We start from the raw sequence: 21,631 nt of genomic DNA, 5'->3' as shown, positions 1-21,631 counted from the left end.
ATTATGGACTTTAAGCTGTATTATAAAGCTGTAATCAAGATAGTATGGTACTGGAACAAAAACAGACATATAGATGAATACAACAGAATAGGGAACCCAGAGATGGACCCACAAATGTATGGGCAACTAATCTTTGGCAAAGCAGGAAAGAATATCCAATGGAAAAAAGGCAGTCTCTTTACCAAATGGTATTGGGAAAACTGGACACCAACATGCAGAAGAATGAACCTGGACCACTTTCTTACACCGTACACAAAAATAAATTTGAAATGGATGAAAGACCTAAACATAAGACAGGAAACCATCAAATCCCAGAGGAGAAAACAGGCAACAACCTCTTTGATCTCAGCCACACCAACTTCTTACTAGACATGCCTCCAGAGGCAAGAGAAACAAAAGCAAAAATGAACTATTGGGACCTCATCAAGAGAAAAGACTTCTACACAGTGAAGGGAACAATCAACAAAACTAAAAGGCAACTAATGGAATGGGAGAAGATATTTGCAAATGACATATCAGATACAGGATTAGTATGCAAAAGCTATAAAGAATTTGTCAAACTCAACACCCATAAAATCAAATAATCCAGCAAAAAATGTGTATAAGACATAAACAGACACTTTTCCAAAGAATGCATCCAGATGGCTAACAGATACATGAAAAGATGTTCTATGTTGTTCATCATCTGGGAAATACAAATCAAAACCACAATGAGATACCACCTACACCTGTCAGAATGGCTAAAATTAACAACTCAGGAAACAACAGACGTTAGTGAGTATGCAGAGAAAGGGGAAGCCCTTTGCACTGCTGGTGGGAATGCAAACTGGTGCAGCCACTCGAATACAGTAAGGAGGTTCCTCAAAAAATCAAAAGTAGAACTACCTATGATTCAGCAATTGCACTACTAGGTATTTATTCAAAGGATACAAAACTGCTGATTCGAAGGGGCACATGGGCCCCCAGTGTTTATAGCAGTGCTATCAACAATAGCCAAGTTATGGAGAGAGCCCACATGTCCATAAACTGATGAATGGATAAAGAAGATGTGGTATCTATATAGAGTGGAATATTATAAGGTGATCAAAAGAATGAAATCTTGCCATTTGCAACAGTGTGGATGGAACTAGAGTGTATTATGCTAAGCAAAAGAAGTCAGAGAAAGACAAATATCATACGATTTCACTCATATATGGAATTTAAGAAATAAAATTCTTAAACAGAGTGGGGGGGGAGGGAAAATAAAATAAGATAAAAATAGAGGGAGGCAAACCATAAGAGATCCTTTTTTTTTTTTTTAAATTTTTTTCAACGTTTATTTATTTTTGGGACAGAGAGAGACAGAGCATGAACGGGGGAGGGGCAGAGAGAGACACAGAATCGGAAACAGGCTCCAGGCTCTGAGCCATCAGCCCAGAGCCTGACTCGGGGCTCGAACTCACGGACCGCGAGATCGTGACCAGGCTGAAGTCGGACGTTTAACCGACTACGCAACCCAGGCGCCCCCATAAGAGATTCTTTTTTTTTTTTTTCAACGTTTATTTATTTTTGGGACAGAGAGAGACAGAGCATGAACGGGGGAGGGGCAGAGAGAGAGGGAGACACAGAATCGGAAACAGGCTCCAGGCTCTGAGCCATCAGCCCAGAGCCCGACGAGGGGCTCGAACTCCCGGACCGCGAGATCGTGACCTGGCTGAAGTCGGACGCTTAACCGACTGCGCCACCCAGGCGCCCCAAGAGATTCTTAAATACAGAGAAAAAAACTGAGGGTTGCTGGAGGGGACGTGGGTGGAGGAGGGGCTAAATGGGTGATAGGCATTAAGGAGGGCACTTGCTGGGTTGAGAACTGGGTGTTACATGTAAGTGATAAGTCACTAAATTCTATTCCTGAAACCAATACTACACTATATGTTAACTAACTTGAATTTAAATTTTTTAAAAAAGATTATTTTTAGCTTCTTAAAATAAATGCTATTTTTTTTAATAGAGCAAGTAATGCCCTGCCTGCATAAACCTTGCTCTAAGTATACGGGCTTCCTTGCTATTTCTCAGACATGCCAAGCCCACTCCTAGCTCTGGGTCTTTGCCCTTTGTTCCCCCAGATACCTGTGCAACTCCTTCCCTCACCTCCAAGGCCTTCTCAGATCTCACCTTCTCAGTGAGGCTCACCGCAGTGACCTTATTTAATTTTGAAGCCTGTTCCTCACTTTCACCCCTGCTGTAAGTACTTCTGATTCTCCTAATGAGATTCAGGGCACCCTACGCCATAATATGGCACCTTCACATCTTGAATATTTTAAGCTAATGTAGTTTAAGGAAACATAGAGGCAGGAAGGTCACCCTGAATTTCTCCCCACCCTTCTCCACTGAAACGGATAATAAACTCTCACTTGAGAGGTGCCCTCCCTACAACCCAGAGGAATAGCATTCTTTTTTTTTAAATATAATTTATTGTCAAATTGGCTTCCATACAACACCCAGTGCAGAGGAAAGAGCAAACTTATCTCCAAAGACAAAGGGTTGGCAAGAAGCATCTGAATTTAGCAATGTTTCCCCCAGTTTACTATGCTTAGCTCATACTCCTTAACCTCCCATATTCCTCCATGACCATCCACTCTTCATCAAACCAAGCATAAAAATACATAGGTCTGTTTCTTTGGGTTTTCATTTCCTCATGAAGTTTCCCATGTCACATAAAACTTATTTTTAGTGAATGTGTACGCTTTTCTCCTGTTAATCTTTGTCAGTTTAATGTTCAGACCCAGCCCGGGACCCTAAGAGGGTCAAGGAAAACTTTTTCCTCCCTTTCCCCCCCTTATATTATCTTCTGAAATACTAGAGAATTTACATATTCCTTACATTAATTGCTTACTGTCCATCTACCCCCATAAGGATACAAATTCATCCAGGGCAGGGATCTTTGCTTGGTTTTCTCACTGATTTATCTCAAGCATCTCTGAGCTTGGCATAGAATAAGTACTTTATGAACATTTGGTACGTGAATGAATGGTCCTACTGTGAATGTTTCTCTAGGAAATATATCTACACACAAAATTGCTGGTAAACATGCACACATTTAAATTTTCAGTAGACATTTCCAAACTACACTCAAAAAATGTAATCAATTTATACTTCCAACATCAATAAATGGAAGTTTTTGCTGCTCCATCCTGGGTATTGAGTGATGAAAATTCTTATTTATTTATTTATTTATTTAGGATTTTCTGTGCATATGCTGGTGACTTGAACATCATATGAAATTCTTGTACTAATTGGCCATTTGCATTTCCTCTTCTTTGAGCTTATTATCCTCTAGTATTTTTAACAGGTTAAATTTTTTTTGAGAATATTATACTTTTATAGGAAAAATTGACCAAGATTTGGGAATGAGCAAGAGATCCCTGGGAATCATCTCAGTGGCTACTGGAGCATGGTTAGGGGGCCTTCCAGGGATTATCTAATTCCATAAAGGAGTGGTCCTCTGCTTAACTTTCCACTGGTTAGGCTGTTTTACATGCTTGTAAGGATAGCAATGAAACTGAAGACAAGTAGTAGCAATGTAAATCGTTCCCGTCCATAACAATGTAAATGGATTTTGTCCCAGAGAGGATATAAATTTCTCCAACTCAAATTCTGATTTGAACCTGTTTTAACAACTGACTGACTCCTTTGATAATTAATGAGCTAAATAAAACCTTTGGCACATGTTCACTTTATATTTGTATAAGGGTCTTGTTTCACACTTCTTAAAAATTGCACCTTAGCAGAATTTCCCTAGTGAGCATGAGGAATTCAGCTGCACTTGGGGCTAGGGACTCCAGGGAGGGATTTTAGAATTATCTACAACAGTGATACCAAGATTTAGTATTCAGATTCCAATATTGAACATCAGGTTGGAGTTCATAGCAAGATGATGGGTTCTAAACCTAGGCTTTGGGGAGAGAGAGATTTTCTTAATTCCTTTACCTCCCTCCTTTAACTTATCAAGAGCTTGGAGGACCTAAGGGAAGAGAGTACAGACCTGAGAGAGAGGGGAAAAAGAGAGGCCAGTACCCTGCCAAGAGAGGCTTGTGTCTAGTTCAGCTGCTCTGGGTGAAGGAGTGGAGACATGTGTATAAATTGCGGGGAAAGCAAAAGCAACAGAACCTCAACCTCCCTTCTCTTCCAGGCTGTGGAATGAGATGGTTTCACCCTCAACCCCAGCCCCAGCAAGGATAGGTACAAGCAACTCAACCCAGTGTGCAAGGTGACAGAAGAAGTGCACTGTGGTGGAAGGTGTGCCAGACAGAAGGGAGGGCTTGAGCTAAACCTTTTCAAGCAGCCCTTGGTTTCCACATGGCTAGTGTTGACAGATCTAGCAAATAAAAATAAAGTCTGCCCAGTTAAATTTAAATATAAGATAAACAATGAATAATTTCTTAGTGTAACTATGCACCATATAATATTTGAGAAATGCAATACTTGGGACATACTTATACTAAAACATTAAACTTATACTGTTCATGTGAAATTCAAATTTAACTGGACAGCCTATATTTTATCTGGCAATCCTCTCTGTGGCACTGATGGAATGCAGAACTTCTTGCAGCCTCTCCGGGTGCCAAGGAAGCTGGATGGCTAGCTGCAGAGCATGCCAAAGTGGGAGAAGGACGGATGAGGAAAGTGGTTCATTCATAGGTAAGAGCTACAGGATGGGCCGCATGTCTTGGGGACATAGGTAGACCTCAGGGAGACCACAGTGAAAGCAGCAGTGGAAACTGGTCAGCCAGAACAGGCCACTGGTGTAGACCCAGCTGGGAGAGAGCCAGAATCCAAGACATGGATGCAGACTTCAGCCACAGATTCCAATGGAAATGGAAGACTTGGGCATAGGACAGGTGGCACCTGGATGGTCACAATCCATGGACCCAGGTGACATGAGGGAGGATCCAGAAGTCAACATATGAATCCTCCACTTGATCTTACCATCACAAGGTCAGAAAACCTGGAAGTCAGAAAACCTAGGTATCTCATCCAAATGAGACTGACATTGGGTCCCTAGGTGGCTCAGTCAGTTAAGCAGTTAAGTGTCCAACTTCAGCTCAGGTCATGACCTCATGATTTGTGAGTTTGAACCCCATGTCGGGCTCTGTGCTGACAGCTCAGAGCCTGGAGCCTGCTTCAGATTCTGTGTCTCCCTCTCCCTCTGCCCCTCCCCTGCTTGCACTCTGCTTCTCTCAAAAATAAACATTAAAAAAAATTCAAATGAGACTGACATCTACCTAAAGAAAATGCTTAATGTATTAGTTCACAGTAAGCTTACTAGAGTGCACAAAATTATGTATCCTAATAGAAGAGACAAGATCAAGCATAGAGAAATAAAGTAGAATACATTTTGTCTGCACTTCTTTTTTTTAATTTATTTATTTATTCTTGAGGAGGCTGGGCAGACAGAGTGACAGAGAGAGAATCCCAAGCAGGCTCTGTATTGTCCACAGAGCCCAATGTAGGGCTGGAACTCATGAACAGTGAGAACATGACCTGAGCCAAAATCAAGAGTTGGACATTTAACTGATTGTGCCATCCAGGTGCCCCATTGTCTGCACTTCTAAGTGTATGGTAATTTTGTGATTCAGACACACTCATTTTTATATACCATTGTTTTATCTTTTTTCTGATTGCTTTTTGGAGTGCTTTATGTAGTCTGGATATTAATCATTTAACTGCCATATGTTACAAATATTTTCTTGTTATTATATTATTATAATTAAATAGTTTTATGCTACCACTTGTTACATAGGAACTTTAATTTTGATGTAATCTATTAAAATCTATCAGTTATGTTCCCTGCATTTTGTGTCTTTCTAAAGAAAATTTATCTATCCTAAGATTATTAACAAATGTTCCTGTATTTTCTTTTAATGCTTTCATAGTTATAACTTGCACATTTGGCTTTTAATGTGTTGTATATATGTAATAAATACCATGATATATTTTTAGAGTGGATAAGGCAAGAATCTATAGTGTACTCCATATTATGTTTTTAAAAAATCCTTTTTGTGTTTTATGAATTAATTTAGTGAGAATTGACAAATAGTGTAGAAATATGGCATGACTCATCACTTACTCAGATTCCTACTGGTGATATTTCATAAGAATTTGAACTTTTTTCCAGGTAGATCTTACACATTTGTTGTTACATTTATTACTAGATATTTTCTAATTTTGTGGTTATAGAATCTTAGTTTGTATTACATGTTCTAATTAATTATTGCTAATGTTTAAGAAATCTTTGATTTTTATGTGAATCTTAAATCAGACCACTTTATAGAAATCTAACTAGTTCTAATAACCTGTCATTCAATTTTCTTTGATTTTCTAAGTAATTATATCATCTCCAAGTATCTCACTATTACCCCTTATTGCATTGGCCTCTAGCATAATGTTTAATAATAGTGATGATTGTGCTGTCTTTGTCTTGTTCACAAATTTGATGGATATGCTACAGTTGTTTGGGAGATACTTTATATCAAGATGTTATGTGTCAGTAGCTTGTCAATTCCTGATAGCAGCAACTACCTACTACACTGTCCTCTTTCCCAATTACCTGTGCTTACTGCTCCCACTTGCCTGCTGCTGCTCGACAAAGGTATGTGGCAACCCATCTGGCTGCTCTAGCAATGCCCTAACACCTGGACAGGAGACCCCAAGGACTCCTCTCTCTTTGCCTAATATCCTCAAGCTCAGAGCTCTCTGGAGCCCTCATGAAACATCCCTGGACTGCTCTCACCTCTTACAGAATCCTCACCCTGAATGTATTTTGATTGGTGAACTTCACTTTCAGTCTGATCTCATCTCCTTACTGGCTTTTATGCATTCCTCATAATTTCAGATCCATCAAAGGCAATATGTGACATTTTACAGAGGCATAATGGATGTGTTTTATGTAACTGCTAGAGATCTATCACCGAAGAGGGCATGGTTTGCAGTTGTACTCATTCTGGTGCCTTGATCCAATTGCCCTCCTCTCCCAGATAAGTCATTGCAATCTTTTAGCAAAGGTTCCCACCACTCCAAGGGGAAACTCCTTTATCTTCTTAGCATGTTATCAATAACTTCTGGTGCTGGACACATTATGTGACTCTAGAGGGGTCTCTGGGATGAAAAAGGCTGCCCAAACCCCCTTGACCCATCATGAAAGCTAATTATATATGGATGGATGGGTTACTTATGTCACTGCTAACTTTGTCCTCAAAATCACCCTCTCAATAAGCATAGGTCCAGAGAGAATGTAAAAAGAAGTAAGATTTCATGATGATGGCTGTGGTCACAAAGGCCCATTTCAGACGCTCAGACAGGTTGAGACTGGAACCCACCTGAGACTTCAGAGAAAAATTTCAAAATATTACTGGGAATGAAAATTGCCCAAGAAAAATGTTCTCATGTGCTTTTTAGCAATGGTCTTTGTTACCTAAAGGACAATACTACTAATATAATACTCTCAGTTATTTAGAATCACTTTTTGATCTTCAAAATTAATAACTATATCTCTCCTAATTTTTAATGCAAATTTGGTGTTATATAGGCTCTCTGGTTTGGTCTAATTTGCCTACTTGGGGATCAGTCACCAGATCAGTTCAGTTATCAGTCCCATTGACTTCCCTCTCTAAGGAGCCACAGAAAAGTCAGGCTCAGAAAGAGGAACTAAGAAAAGTCAGTGGGAGTTAACCAATTACTCTTATTCACATACAATAAAAAGTATCAGCCTCAGATGCACAGACAGGTGTATTTGTGATATTTAAGGGTCCTCCCTAATTCACTTTTATTGGAACCATCTCTTTCTTGGCTTTAAATTTTCAAATTTGACCACATAAACGGTTTCAGAAACAATATGACCACAGAGGGTGCTGAGTTCAAGGATGGATAAGTCAGCTTGTTTGAAAACAGTCATGACTAGAAAAAAATGTCAAACCCCTGGAGTGGTGAGTCTGAAATTCATTTCCAACACAAGGAAAGGAGGTTGTTAAGTTCCAATGAATATGACCAAGACTTTGCTGCCACCTACCCTCCATCCCTAGATCTGGCCTTCCTTCCAAATGCCACACAGCCCCCATGCACTCTCTTCCACCTGCAGAGTTAACAAATGGTGTAAAGCTGATTCTCACAGACTGTCCCTGTATGTCCTCTTGATTGACAGAAATCTGAAGATACTACAACACTCAAAGTGAAGGTGTGGCCTAGAGCAAGCATGGTACTTGGGGGACATCCCACAGCAAGCCACCAGTAACTTCTCTATATTGGAGAAGGTGACCCAGAGAGCCCCTACCCCAGAAGTGCTAAGAATTAAAGCTCATGCTCTTATAATCAGTGATTCCAATTTCCTTTCTGCTAAAGGAGAATGTCTAGATGCAGAATACCAGTTATCTAGTTTTGATTGATTTTTCTTAGGTTGGAATCCCTAAAAAAAGACCTTGAAATGAGAATTTGAGAGCAAGTAGTTTATTTGGGAGGTGGTCCCAGGAAGTACCACTAGAGGAATAGGGACTTGAGGCAGGATAGAGAAGCCAGCCAACAAAGGATGTGAGATACATCAGGACATCACTGTGGTCAACTGAGGATCAATCAAAATGTTGTAGAACATGGCACACCCTTGGGACAGTGGTGTCGAAGTTGGGGTATGAACCTATCAAATACCACCATGGTTTGCTGAGGGCTATTTCCAGGGGTATTAACTTCAGCCTATCCATCTTTGGCTAAGCATACCAGAGAATGCCCTCAGGCGGAGAGCTGGAGGTACTTGCAGTAAAAAGCCCTCAGTATGCACTGAACAGTGAACACAGACACAGATGGGGTACTGATACTGTGAGATCAGCCAACTTTGACAGTTGGGTTTTCTGAGCCCTGTGTACAATATAACTACCCTTGTCTCCTCTCTTGGGTGAATACAGCTGAACATCATTGGACATTGTTGTAGCTTTGCTCAGGCCAGGTTCAATCACTATTCCACAGCCTCCTTATTCATGCCCTCAGTCACTGGGATGTCTATAAATGTCTACAGATGTCCACTGGCATCTGTAGGGGAGGAAAACATTTTCCTCAATCCTATTAGCTCCCTGAATGGGTCCAAAAATTGAAATTGACAAAGACAGATTAACAGGAGAAAAGCATACAAATTTTGTTGAATTTTTAAATGTACATGGGAACCTTCATAAGAAAATGAAGACCCCAAGAAGTGACTGGAACAAGATGCTTTTATACCTCCTAGACAAAGAGATGATAAATCTATGAAGAATCAACATGACAAAGGAGTTTGGGCTAGGTAGTAAATGGTGAAGAAGTAACTAGAAAGATAAGGAGAAGTTTAACAAGGTTTGTTTGTAAAATTTCTTGGCTCCCCAAATGCCAGTCTCCAGTAATAAGAGCGTCTTTCTTCCTCCTGATACAGGGAGGGTATCTTTCACATGAAAGTTTCATGATCTATTTCAGGGAAGAAGGATGAGGGGTGGGCAGGGTCAGGGATCACAGTGACCTTTCTATTGTTTTCTCAAACTCCTTCAGCTTGAGATATTCCAAATATGCCAAGGTGTCATATTTTGGAGTAGCATGCACTGAACTTCCTCATATCAAATAATAAAATCAGTTCCCTAGAAGAAAACCCTGCAGACTCAGGAGGCAAGGCGATTCCAGATTTTCAACTACAGATTTTTTGGTTAGGCCATTTAAATGTCCTAACACTCATGGAAGTATCTAGCACTTCTCACCCTAGCTATGACTATTACCTCCAAACAGGGCTCTGGCCTCTAGCACTCCACACATTTGTTAACTCCAAGAGGAATAAGCTCTATGGAGCCAAACTTTGTATGTGACACTCCTTATTCTGAAACTTGTCATGGCTTCCCATTCCCTACAAAGGGTCTCCACAATCCACACCTAGCCTGGCTTCCCAGGGCAGCATCCAGCCAATCTATCTGCTGAGATAGGGAGAGACTGTGTCACTTCCAACAACCTCCCCTTTGGAACACCCTCCCTCCATCTCTCTGCACAGCAAAAAAAAAAAAAAAAAAAATCTCTTATTTGAGGAATAAGACAAGACTTGCCTCCTCCATGAAGGCTTCCCAGATCACTCCAGTCCACTGGGCCCTCCCTCTTGAGTCCCACAGACAGGTCTCACCCACATCACCCATGCAGACTTTGAACACACCATTTTATGCTGAATCTCATTATTTTATATATGCCCATTGGGATGATGAGGCCCTGGAAGGAATGAGCAATGTCTCATACTTCCTTCTGTTTCTGCAAGCTTCTAGCAAAGGGAAGGTAGGCACATGCATTTTTGTTGACACTGCAAATGGAAGATAAGACCACACAGATGCACAGAGCAGAGACATGTGTCTTACACACACCTAGACTCCCTTGGCCTACGGCTCAGAGCCTGGAGCCTGCTTCCGATTCTGTGTCTCCCTCTCTTTCTGCCCCTCCCCCGTTCATGTTCTGTCTCTCTCTGTCTCAAAAATAAACATTAAAAAATTTTTTTAAAAAAAGGGGGCGCCTGGGTGGCTCTGTCGGTTAAGCGCCCGACTTCAGCTCAGGTCACGATCTCACGGTCCGTGAGTTCGAGCCCCGCGTCGGGCTCTGGGCTGATGGCTCAGAGCCTGGAGCCTGCTTCCGAGTCTGTGTCTCCCTCTCTCTCTGCCCCTCCCCCGTTCATGCTCAGTCTCTCTCTGTCTCAAAAATAAATAAACATTAAAAAAAAAATTAGACTCCCTTGGCCTAGTTAGTGTTGGGATATAGTAGGCACTTGTTTGGTGAATTAATTAATTTATTAATCAACCTCTGCCCTTAGCATTGATAGTACCATTATTTTCTTTTTTTTTAAGTTTTAATTTTAATTCCGGTTAACATACAGTGTTATATTAGTTTTAGGTGTACAGCACAGATATTCAACAATTCCATACAACACCCTGTGCTCATCACAACAAGTGTACTCCTTAATCCCCATCATCTATTTAACCCCTCCCCCCTCCTTCCTCCTCTCTGGTAAAGTGTTACTTGGGCTTCATGCACCAGTCTCAGAGTTTTAGTTACATATTTGTGTTTTTATTTGGGCCTTTTGGTCTACTCAAAAGGTCTCTATGTCCCCAAATCTACTTTACAAAACAGAACTCAGTGACTGTGTTATTTTTCCCTCAATATGAAAAATAAATAACCTTTGAAGGGAGACAACAAATTTGAGGGCCCTTTTCATTTTCTTCTTTGGAACCAAAAACATCAAAGTTTGGTACACTTGGGACCAGGCACCCATGGTTGCTATGGTACCTTGTCATGTGAGGGATGGAGGATCTTCCCACAATGCAGTTCTCTGCAGACTCACAGGGACTGGGCAGATAGAGCACACAGCAGACGCTGGGCTCATCTCTGTCTCCCCTGAACCTAGCTGAGGGCTCTGCAAATATAGGCAAGTGTGGTCCCAGATCATGTCTTACAACCCATTTTGTATCTATAAATAAAGGAGAATGACCCTAGGGAAGCAGTTCTGTACACAACAATGTGGTGAAAAATAACAGAAACGGATATAAGTAACACAGGAGGCTCAGCATCAGGAATCAGGGCATCCTGAGCAAGAATGGCAGTCAGACCAGGAAGGGCTGAAACAGAGCCCTGGAGAATGCTGGCAGGATTCTCTCTTTGTCCACAGTCCCAGCTTGTCTCTGCACGTGACTACTTTTTTCTCTTTGAATCCCCCTTCCCTGCTACCAGCAAAGACATAATCACAGTTTGAGCTCAACACCTTCCTATCCTCCCCACCCCAATCCAATCAGCTGTGCCCTGAGAGATGGGATCATACTTGGTGAATACAGTCCACCCCTGTGGGTGAGGGAGCATAAAGAATTCACTGTGAACTGTAAACACCCCCAAAATGCGTCTACAACAGACCTCCTACAAATGAATGCCCAAGGATCAGTTTTATTTATTTATTATTTATTTATTTTTAATATGAAATTTATTGCCAAATTGGTTTCCATATAACACCCAGTGTTCATCCCAACAGGTGCCCTCCTCAATGCCCATCACCCACTTTCCCCTCCCTCCCACCCCCCATCAACCCTCAGTTTATTCTCAGTTTTTAAGAGTCTCTTATGGTTTGGCTCCCTCCCTCTCTAACTTTTTTTTTTCTTTCCCCTCCCCCATAGTCTTCTGTTAAGTTTCTCAGGATCCACATAAGAGTGAAAACATATGGTATCTGTCTTTCTCTGTATGACTTACTTCACTTGGCATAACACTCTCCAGTTCTATCCACGTTGCTACAAAAGGCCATATTCCATTCTTTCTCATTGCCACGTAGTATTCCATCATGTGTATAAACCACAATTGCTTTATCCATTCATCGGTTGATGGACATTTACGCTCTTTCCATAATTTGGCTATTGTTGAAAGTGCTGCTATAAACATTGGGGTACAAGTGCCCCTATGCATCAGCACTCCTGTATCCCTTGGGTAAATTCCTAGCAGTGCTATTGCTGGGTCATAGGGTAGATCTATTTTTAATTTTTTGAGGCACCTCCACACTGTTTTCCAGAGCAGCTGCACCAGTTTGCATTCCCACCAACAGGGCAAGAGGGTTCCCATTTCTCCACATCCTCTCCAGCATCTATAGTCTCCTGATTTGTTCATTTTAGCCACTCTGACTGGTGTGAGGTGATATCTGAGTGTGGTTTTGATTTGTATTTCCCTGATGAGGAGTGATGTTGAGCATCTTTTCATGTGCCTGTTGGCCATCTGGATGTCCAAGGGTCAGTTTTAGAGCAAGGGACACTAGGATATGAAAAAGTATGCCCCAGGTCTCTGAATACTAAGAGGGGAAAAACCCATTACACAAGTCCATTTATAAGAGAAAAAACAGTCTATGCTAAATTATTTGCTCCTAGTGGGGACACTGGCAGATGGAATCTCCTTTAACGTTTTCTATGTAGTGTTGCACATTGTAGGGTGATTATTTTGCTTTGTTTTTGTGATAAATGCATTTTCCACTTGTCTTTGAGTAAGGCAGTCCAAAAGCAAGTGGGAAATTACAAAATGTGTATGGTAATCAAGGTGATCCCTACCCATCCAGCTGTTATAGGACAGGTCTGTGTTTTCTCTCTCTTACCCTAAGTTTCCTGGGCCCTGACATATCCCAAGGCTTAGAGGCACAATTACATGAGCCTTGTCACATGAGTCCAGGCCCAGAAAAAAATTATCTTTCAGTTGAAATCTACCAGTTATGAACTGCTGCTTAGCAAAACATCCCAGAACTTGGTGATTTAAACAACCAGAGTCCATTTTTTGTTCACAAATCTGTAATTTGGGCAGGGTGTGGAGGGACAGCTCATCTCTGCTGCATGTCAGGAGTGGAGGGTCCACTGTAATGACTCCCCTTGTTCCCAGGTGGGATTGCCTGTCATCTGGGAGCTCAGCCACATGTGGCCGGGAGCCTTGGTTCCCTCCACGTGGCCTCTCCCAGGCCACGTGGGCTTCCTTCCAGCATGTGGATTCCAACAGGGACCACCCCAAGAGACAGGGAGAAGAAACTACCTGGGTTTTAAAACTGAAGTGAGAGAATCACATCAGCCATCTTCTGATCAAGCAGTCACAGAATCCATATTCAAGTGAAGGGAACACAGACCAATCTCTCCATGTGAGGAATATGAAAAATTGGGGGACCTTGTTTGAAAATGACCACAAGTACATATAGCAGATACAAATGTTGGAAATTAATCCTGGCAGGGTGAAAGCTTGGCTTTGTTATTTAGAAAATACACCTCAAGGTCAGAAAACCCTCTTCTTTCTGCCTCCACTGCCCTGGGGGTCTCATAGTTCCCACCCCCAGCCTAGCCCAGCCCAGGCCTTACCAGCAACACAGGGAGCTTAGTGGCTGGACATTCCCACTGAAGTCTGACCTAATACTAGGGAAAGGACTATAGGGAGAGGGATCACAAGGTGTAAGTTCAAGAATCATGAAGGGAGAAATGGGGAGGAGTGTTCTCAGCCATCCTTGAGTTAGTAGCTTAATGGAGAGTGTTCTAAGGATCCAAAACTAAAGCACCACACTTGTCGTAGGAGCTGAGACAAATTGAAGAGCAGAAAAGCCACACCTTCAGCACACAGTGAATTCTGTATAGCTTAGATTAGGGGTCAGCAAACATTTTCTGCAAAGGGCCAAAGAATAAATGTTTTGAGCTTTGCAGACTACTTACGCTTCTGTCACATGTTCTTCTTTGTTCTTTCAAAACCCTTGAAAAACATAAAAAAAACATTCTTAACCTATGGCCATACTGCTGGCAGGATTTGGCTCACAAAGCCATAAGGTTTCTGACCCTTGGTTTAGCCCCTCCTATTCAAAGTGTGGTCAATTGACAAGCAGAATCAGTATCACCTTGCAGTTTGTTAAAATACAGAATCTTGAGGTGCCTGGGTGGCTCAGTCAGTTAAGCATCCAAGTCTTGATCTCAGTTCCTATCTTGATCTCAGGGTAGTGAGTTCAAGCCCTGTGGAGTCTACTTTTTAAAAAATGCAGAAGAATGAAATATGGCCCTTTGTAGCAACGTGGATGGAACTGGAGAGTGTTATGCTAAGTGAAATAAGCCATACAAAGACAGATACCATGTGTTTTCACTCTTATGTGGATCCTGAGAAACTTAACAGGAACCCATGGGGGAGGGGAAGGAAAAAAAAAAAGAGAGAGAGAGGTTAGAGTGGGAGAGAGCCATAGCATAAGAGACTCTTAAAAACTGAGAACAAACTGAGGGCTGATGGGGGGTGGGAGGGAGGGGAGGTGGGTGATGGGTATTGAAGAAGGCATCTTTTGAGATGAGCACTGGGTATTGTATGGAAACCAATTTGACAATAAATTTTATATATTTAAAAAATTTTTTTAATAAAAAAAAATAAAAAATTTAAAAAATGCAGAATCTCAGGTCCACTCCAGACTTCAATAAGTCTTTGTGTAGACTATGTCCCCAACTGCCTTCTGTATGCTGGGAGTGTGTCTAACTGGTTACTGGGAAGCCCTCTTGTGTGGCTGCACCCTGATTCCCTTCTGCTATCAGGAGCACACACCAGGATCCAACCAACAACCAACAGAGAGAAGAGTCTTCCTCTAAACATTATGATAAAAATGGATTCTCCACTGGCTCAAAACAACATCTAGTTGGCTTCTCCCAAGTTTCCACCAAAATATCCATGAAGGCACACAAAATGTGAAAAATTCATGTGACACTTCTGCTATGGTTTGAGAACATGTCCGCAAACTGTTCAGCACTCCTCCCACAGAGGTGGGGTCTGCATCTCCTGTCCTTGAACCTGGCCCACTTCAGGGACACATTTGTTAACAGAATGTAGAAGAGGTGCTGAGTCAATTCCAGGCAGGGTGCGAAAAGTCCTGCAACTCCACAGGTCCTCTTCATGGGATGGGGGACAGCTACCATCTAAGTCAATTACCCTGAGACCACCACTCCAAAGAAGCCACCTGTGGGTACCCTGACCAACAACCCAGATCTGTTCCCAGCTGGCAGCCATGTGAGAAGCCATCTTGGATTCTGTCTGCCCAGAGAAGCCCCAGCCAATATCTGGGGAGGGAGAGGGGAGTGAAGTGGAAGAGGAAGAGTTTCTTTCAGGAGGAGACAAGCAAGTCTATGAAGAAAATGGCTATGGAGAGGTACAGGTGGTGGTCACACTCGAGAAGCCAAATGCATTGATCTCCAGCTGAACTGTAAACTAGAGACCACTGGAGATGTAATGGGCTACTGTGGGATGTAATGCAATTCCAATGAGAAGGTCTTCCTCTTCTTGGTCTAAAGAGAGTGACCAATCAGGGCTGAGGGAGTTTCTGGGATGTGGGACTTTATTTACAGTTTAAGAACAAGAAAGTTCCAATTCTTTAGGTAGATTGACCAATTCATCCTGTAAATTATTCCCATTTGATATTTGCTATGGCAAACAGGATTGAGGGAGAGAAGATGTCTCTGCTGAAATGACATATCTCTACCTACACCAGACAGAAGTCCCCATAAAGCATGTGCAAGAATGAGCATGTTGCTTATCACACAAGTTGCTTCTTTAAAGAGGAGGGCTAGGGGCGCCTGGGTGGCTTGGTCGGTTTAGCGTCCGACTTCGGCTCAGGTCATGATCTCACCGTCCGTGAGTTCGAGCCCCGCATCGGGTTCTGTGCTGACAGCTCAGAGCCTGGAGACTGTTTCAGATTCTGTCTCTCTCTCTCTGCCCCTCCCCTGTTCATGCTCTGTCTCTCTCTGTCTCAAAAATAAATAAACGTTAAAAAAATTTTAAAGAGGAGGGCTAGTGCCAAGCCCCAGGCTGAGTGTGAACCATTCTGGTTTAAGGGAAAGGGATTTCTCAAGAGGTGTCCTTCAGGTTGCCTGTGAATGAACTGCTATCCCTCTCCCACACTGTGCAACCAGCTCACCCAATCACCAAGTCTCCTCCCATCTGCAGCCCCGGAAATCTGACCTCCAGTTACGTCCCAGCTCAAAGACATTGTGTAAGAGAAAAAAAAAACACATTTCCAGCTTGACGACTCAGCAATCTGAATTAAGATAAACCTGTTTATAAATATTCAACCTGTCAGAAAAGCTTCATAAGCTCCTGTTTGCTTATGGAACAGCTTAATTGCAGCGACTGTCTGGAGTGCCAGTTGGTGTCTCAGACTGGTGTAGGTACCATTAACCCCAGGAAAAATGTTGCATCCCCGATAGCCAGAAGCAAATTCCTAAATCTGATGGAGGGCAAGAGGGAAAGCCATACATTCTTCTACACATAAAGAGAAACAGCATCCAATGAAAACTATGACTTCATACCCTGCTGAGTCTGGAGGTCTGGAAGATGAGCCCACTCTACCACAAAGATGGTAGACTTCCAGGGAGGCTTTTGGCATGCCCAGGGCCTCAGTTTCCTCCACCTGCAAAAGGGGACCATGGACTCAGCCCTTTCAGAGGTCCCTTCTGCTCTAATGAAGTGACACAGCCCTGCAGAAGACTAAAGACTGAGAATGTGGTAATGGCCAACTGTACAGTCATGGGAAGGAACAGCTCTTGTGCAAGACTGGGGGGCTCTGCAAAAAGAATGAAATCTTGCCATTTGCAACTATGTAGATGGAACTAGTAAGTATTATGATAAGTGAAATCAGAGAAAGACAAATATCATTTGACTTCGCTCATATTATGAATTTAAGATACAAAACAGATGAATATAAGGGAAAGGAAGCAAAAACAATATAAAAACAAGGAGGGGACAAAACAAAAGAGACAAATACAGAGGACAAACTGAGGGTTGATGGAGAGGTTGTGGGTGGGGGGATGGGCTAAATGGGTAAGGGGCATTAAGAAAGACACTTGTTGGGATGAGCACTGGGTGATATACACAGGGGATGAATCACTGGAATGTACTCCTGAAATCATTATTGCACTATATGCTAACTAACTTGGATGTAATTTTAGAAAAAAAAGACTGGGGGATTCTGGTGATCACTAAAGAAGGTACAGTGAGGTGGTTACTGGCAGACACTGTTGGGACTTCACCCAGATGGCCTCAAATCCTTCTCGCCATTTATTATGGACCGAACTGTGCCACCCAAAGACCATAAGTTGAAGTCCTAACCCCTAATGTGACTATACTTAGGAGACAGGACTTTTAAAGAGGTAAATATGGTTAAATCAGGCCATTAGGGTGAGGCCCTAATCCAATAAGACTGGTGTCCTTATAAGAAGAGGGAGAGACACCAGGGGCATGTGGGAATGGAGGAAAGGCCAACTGAGAGTACCACAGGAAGATGTCTGCAAACCGAGGAGAGATCTCACCAGAAACCAACTGCTAGCACCTAGTAGGTCTTAGACTTCCAGCCTCCAGAACTGTGAGGAAATAGGTTTGTGTTGGTTAAGCCCCCCAGACTGTGGTGTTTTGCTGTGGTAGCCTGAGCTGACTAGGAGACCACTTCTGTGTGCCCATCTCCCACTTTGGTCCCTTCACCTCTATTACTCACACCTGCAAGCTACTTCAGTGCCCTTGTATGAATGGCACCGCTGCCCACACACAAAAAGCAAGAAGGGCCTTGGGCTTAATGTTCCCATCCTGGTATAGATGTGAAATCCCCACTCCTGGGCCTTGAGACAAGGCCAACTCTGTGCAATTCAGTCTGGAACCACCCACAGGATCAGGTTGAGGGTGCAAATAACCTGAAATTACACCTTTACTTCTTCTTCCCTCCCCAGCCTGCCTTCCCCTTTATCAATTTCTCTCCATAATCCTGCCCAAATGAAACACTTATGCAGATTATCATCTCGGGGCCCACTTCCAGGGAGCCCCACCTAAGACAATGTCCCAAAGGACATGTGCACCTCCACATCAAAGCTTCAAGCCAAGCTGATATTCCACACTCCACTTACTACTTTCTCTTAAAGGGAATGTGAGGGCCACTCTGTTGGCCAGAGTAGTCTCAACTGGTCCCAGTTTCCCACTTGCTCATGTTCTCAAATGTGTCTCAATTTGACTATACAATCATACCTAGACTCAGGTCAGCCCCATGGAACTTAGCAAGTGTATAAACTGCCCTGGTTACCCTCCCAGTGCTCTCCTGAGACCTCAGCAGGCCCACAATAGTCTGCTTAAATCCCATTCCAGGAGCTGTGATTTTTTTTTATTTTTTGGGACCCCGGTTTTTAAGGAACACTGAAAGGGGGTTGGTGAGGAAGGCTGGAATGGTAAGGGAACATAACACTTCACAAGGAGTCTTATTTATTTGGATCCCCCGATGCAGACCCTAAGACAGGGATTCAAGTGTAAGTACTTTCTTTAGGAGATGATCCCTGGAAACAATGGGGGTGGTGATACAAGGAGGTGAAGGAAGTTACTGAGTAACTTAGTAAGTTACTGAGCGGGTCACTGCTCCGGCACCTGCAGCTTTATCCTGCTGGGGACGTCTGAGAAACAGGGCAGAACTCACAACCCAGAGCTCTCCCCCTGATGGGCAGGGTCACTGAGAAATTTCTGCAGCAACCCCTGTACACTAAAGTGGTCAGTGACCAGTTGAGGGTGGCTCCCAGGGGTGCGTACTTCCAGTGGGCACAGGGAGGTACTTCCAGTGGGCACAGGGAGGCAGAGCAGGTGCTGGCAGCCACACAGAGCCCCGAGTGCTGATGTGTAAGGGTTGAGGGGTCATGACCTGAGGTAGTGGCAGCATCTGCTGCATGGTTTGAGAAACTGACGGGCGCCTGGTTGGCTCAGTCGGTTAAGCATACGACTCTTGATTTCGGCTCAGGTCATGATATCATGGTTTGTGGGTTCGAGCCCCACATTGGGCTCTGTGCTGACCATGAAGCCTGTTTGAGATCTTCTCTCTCCTCTCTCTCTGCCCCTCCCCCACTCCCTCTCTATCTCTCTCTCAAATAAATAAACATTTTTTTAAAAAGAAACTGACAGTTAAGCTGGTAAAAGAGAAGATGAAGAAGCATGATCTAGAGTCAGCAAATTCAAACTTGAGTTTTACTTGCTAATTTCACCAGCCAGATGAGTTGCCTGTTTCTCCAAACATCACTTTGAACATCTGTAAAGTGTGGACTACAGCTCCTTGCTGTCAGCACAAAGCCTGACATGGGGCTTGAACTCACAAACTGTGAAATCATGACCTGAGCTGAGGTCAAGAGTTAGACACTAAGCCAAATGAGCCACAGGTGCCTCCATTGTAGCCTTTTCTATACTGGCCTATAGTTTTCCCAGCAGACTCAAGCCCCAGTTGCCCACAGGGGTGGCTGAGTTGATGAGACACTGTGTATTGATTGCTTTCCCTTCCTTGCATTACCTCTCGACTCCCCTTTTGTGGTTCCCTTCATTGCCCAAATAAAGGACTTGGCACAATTTTGGCAATTGTGAGCAAAGCTACTACAAAATCCGTGTTCAGGCTTTTGTATGGACCCAAGTTTTCAACTTCTTTAGGCAAATACCGAGGAGTGTGATTGCTGGATCCTATGGTAAGAGTACATATTGTTTTTTAAGAAACCACCAAACTATGTTCCTAGGTGGTTGTACATTTTGCATTCTCACCAACAATGAATTAGAGTTACTCTTGTTCCACATCCTCACCAGCTCTTGGTCTTGTCAATATTCTGGATTTTGGCTAGTCTAACAGGTGTATAGTGATATCTCATTTTTGCTTCAATTTGCAATCCCCTGCTGACATATGATGTGATGCATCTTTCCACATGCTTATTTTTCCACCTGTATGTCTTCTTTGGTGAGGTGTATGCTAAGGAATTTGGCTCATTTTTTAATTGGATTTTTCATTTTCTCATTGAGTTTTAAGATCTATTTGTACATTTTGGACAATAGTCTTTTATCAGACATGTCTTTTGCAAATATTTTCTCCTGGTCTTTGCCTATCTTCTCATTCTCTTGACAGTGTCTTTCACAGAGCAGAAGTTTTCAGTTTTAATGAATTCCTGCTTATCAATGATTCCTTTCATTTTTCATGTCTTTGTTGTATTTAAAAAGCCATAACTTATACCCAAGGTCATATAGGTTTTCTCATATGTTGTCTTTACAGTTTTGCATTTTATACCTAGGGCTATGATCCATTTGAGTTAATTTTTTGTGAAGGATGTTAAGTCTGCGTCTAGATACACTTTTTGCATGTGGATGTTCAGTTTGTTCCAGCACCATTGGTTAAAGAGACTACCTTTGCTCCATTGTATTGCCTCTGCTCTTTTGTCAAAGATAAGTCGACTGTATTTATATGGGCCTATTTCTGGACCCTCTAGTCTGTTCTACTGATCTATTCATCTGTTACTTCACCAATACCACACTGTCTTGGTAATTTGCTTTACAGTAAGTCTTGAAGTCCAGTAGTGTCAGACCTCCAACTTTGTTCTTTTCTTTTAATATTGTGTTGCCTATTCTGGGTCTTCTATTACTCCATATAAACTGAAGAATCAGTTTGTCGATATCCACAAAATAACTTGCTGGAACTAGGATTGAGATTGTCTTGAATCTAAAGATCAAGTTGGAAAGAAATGACATCTGACAATATTGAGTCTTCCTATCCATGAATATGTAATATTTCCCCATTTTCTTAATTCCTCTTTGATTTCTTTCATCAGAGCTTTATAGTTTTCCTCATATAGATCCTGTATATATTTTGTTAGATTTATATAAATTTAATACTTTGGGATGCTAATGTAAATGGTAACATGTTTTTAGTTTCAAATTCCACTTGTCCATAGCTGGTATAGAGGAAAGCAATTGAGTTTATATATTAACCTTATATCCTGTAAACCTTGATATAACTGCTTATTTGTTCAGGAAATTTTTTGGTTTTTGTTATTTTTTTTGTCAAGTCTTGAATTTTCTACATAGATAATTATGTCATCTGTGAACAAAAACAATTTTATTTCTTCCTTCCCAATCTGTGTACTTTTTGTTTCATTTTCTTCTCTTACTGTACTGACTAGGCCCTCTGGTATGCTGATGAAAAGAAGTAGTGAGAGGGGACATTACTGCCTTGTCCTAATTTGAATGGGAAAGCTTCTGGTTTCTGACCATTAAATATTATATTAGCTGTAGGGGGTTTGTAGGTGTTCTTTCTCAAGGAAGCTCCCCTCTATTCTTAGTT

The sequence above is a fragment of the Lynx canadensis genome, chromosome A3, assembly GCF_007474595.2.
Source record: "Lynx canadensis isolate LIC74 chromosome A3, mLynCan4.pri.v2, whole genome shotgun sequence".
Lineage (NCBI taxonomy): Eukaryota > Metazoa > Chordata > Mammalia > Carnivora > Felidae > Lynx > Lynx canadensis.
Note: the sequence above shows the minus strand (reverse complement) of the source record.